A 2,891-nucleotide genomic window follows, 5' to 3' on the forward strand; every position below is an offset into this window, starting at 1 on the left:
ATTAGGGAACATAAACCTTAGAATATATTTTTATACATGATATGCAGCTAGATTTTTTTTCTTTTTCTAATATTTCAGTACCTTGCTGGCAAGTTCTTTGAGATGTAATAACCAGATGTTGGGTATATGAATTAGATCACCTATGCATGACCTCCCTGTTGGTATTACTATTTCTTTCTGTGCAGGATTATTGGTGTTGTAGCAATAACTTTGCATAGAGTTCTCGGTTGAATCAAACAATGGAATGAGGATTTTTGTAATTGCAAATGGCAACCAGAAAAGAACTGTGGAATGAGGATTTTTGTAGAGTTCAGAGGCTGAGTATGTACCTCAAGTTTCAAAAATCTCTCTTAAATAATCAGGATACCTTGCTTCTGAGGTATATGGAAGGCATGTTGTCAATTATTTTTGGTAGTGCGTTTTTATATCTTGGTTAAATAATATATCTTTTTTAGATCTGTGCAAGAATTAATAATACTCGTTGTTGTATCTGAACTATTTCTTATTTATGAATAATAAACTCTGAATATCTAAATTGTACATAGTTTTTTCGGCAAACATGTTGTAGCAAATAACCATACAAATACAACAAGTTGAAACAAAGGGTCTGTAAACTCTGTATCCATGCCCTGTGAACTTTGTGGTTACCGAAATCCCAATAACAAAATTATAGTGTATTTACATGTTGTCTTATGTTTTCTTGCTTTGCATATTTTAATTCATGTATATGTGGATTTTTCATGAAACTCTTATCAACAAAGCTGGCCCTTTCTGTCATGTTTTATAATATATGCTTTACTATCTTAACATGTAAATTTCAAAAAAAAAAAAAACTATCTTAACATGTGAGAGCTTCCAGCGAGGAACTTAGATAGGTATGTTTGCATGGAATTTCTTTGACAGTATGTGTCCATGGAATTACTTGCATAGGCTTCAAAGAAAAAGCGGTTTGATAAAGCTAACACATGCAACATTAGGCTACCGATATACAACAAAGTCTGGAATATTTCCTTTTTGTGATTAAGTGATGCTTCCAATGCACAATAATCAGAGGTAGAGAAACATTTCTTGACCCGTCTTCACTATGATAACATGTTATGTTTGAGAAAGAATGTGTTGAGAGTTCCTTTTGTTTTTTAATGAAATATTTAAAAATTATTTCATGCCATTATTATAAAGCACAGGCTATCATAATATTCTCTCAAGCCTATCCTTAATTTCCATAAAGCACAATAGTGTTAACTCATGCGTTCAAATGGTGGTCACTGATCACGATGTGATGGCTGCTGAAGCCTGGTCGTATTATAAGCAAAGAATTGGCACGTCTCATGGGATTGATCTGAGGTTTGATCTGCAGTCTTTGATTCCTCATGTTACTGGCTTAGAGGTTCTAACCAGGCCTTTTTCGGTGGATGAAATGGACTCCTCTGTCAGTTCTATGCACCCTGACAAGGCTCAGGGACCGGATGGTTTTATTGGCTTTTTTATGAAGAAATGTTGGGATACTATTAAGGGGGACTTTTATGCTCTAGCCAACGATTTTTATAGCCAGTCAGTTTTCATGGAAAATTTGAATTCTTCTTACATCACTCTGGTCCCCAAAATCTCCTCCCCTGAGAAAATAAATGACTATAGACCTATTTCTTTACCCAATACTGCTTTGAAGTTTGTCTCAAAGATGGTGGCAGATTGGTTGCAGTGTGAGATCTTGAGGTGCATACATATGAATCAATATGGATTTATCAAAGGGAGGACAATTCATGACTGCTTGGGTTGGTCTTTTGAATATATCTATCAGTGCAAGGCTTCTAAAAAACCTATTGTCATTCTCAAGCTTGATTTCGAAAAGGCTTTTGATTTCATTGAGCATGAGGCTATCTATAGTATTATGAGGTAACTTGGTTTTCCTGACACTTTCATTGCTTGGGCGAGAAATTTGCTAGAGACTGGCACTTCTTCTGTTCTGATAAATGGTGTACCGGGCATAAATTTTAAATGTAGAAGGGGTGTTAGGCAGGGTGATCCTCTGTCTCCTTTGCTCTTTGTTTTGGGTGCGGAGTTGTTACAGTATGTGATCAATGATCTTAAAGACAGAGGTTTGTTGAAGCTTCCTATCTTGGTCAACCAAACTGATTTCCCAATTGTTCAGTATGCAGATGATACGATATTGGTTCTTGAGGCTGATCAGGATCGGTTAGCTGTTTTGAAGCAGGCTTTGCATGATTTATCCCTGTCCACTGGCCCTGTGGTTAATTACCATAAATCCTGCATGCTCCCAATTAATATCATAGATCAGAAGGTACATGATTTGGCTGAGGGGTTTGGTTGTTCAGTTGGTACTTTCCCCTTTACTTACCTTGGCTTACCTATGGGTACCACTAGACCAAAGATTGTTGATCTCATGCCTCTGGTGGATAGGTTGGAAAGAAGACTCACAGCTAGCTCCTCCTTTCTTGCTTATGGAGGAAGGCTCCAGTTAACTGCATCATGTTTATCATCAATGCCAATTTTTTTCCTAAGCTCTTTGGATGTTCCCCTAGGAATTGTTGAGCAGGTTAATAGAATCATTAGGCAGTGTCTTTGGAGGAAAAAGGAGGGGCAGTCCTCTGGGCAATCCCTGGCTGCTTGGGATATGATATGTAGACCAAAAAAGAGTGGTGGGCTAGGACTTATTGATTTCAAGAAGTTGAATGAAGGGCTGCTTATGAAACACCTACATAAGTTTTATAATAAGGAGGATATCCCATGGGTTCATCTTGTATGGCAGCATTATTCCCTTTGCATGGTTACTGTGGGATTTGGAGACACTGCTTTATTTTGGTCTGATAGTTGGCAGGGTGAGGTCATGCACAAGAGATTTCCTAGGCTATACTCCTTTGCTCTAGACACTG

Source organism: Lolium perenne, chromosome 1 (assembly GCF_019359855.2).
Source record: "Lolium perenne isolate Kyuss_39 chromosome 1, Kyuss_2.0, whole genome shotgun sequence".
NCBI classification, from domain to species: Eukaryota; Viridiplantae; Streptophyta; class Magnoliopsida; order Poales; family Poaceae; genus Lolium; species Lolium perenne.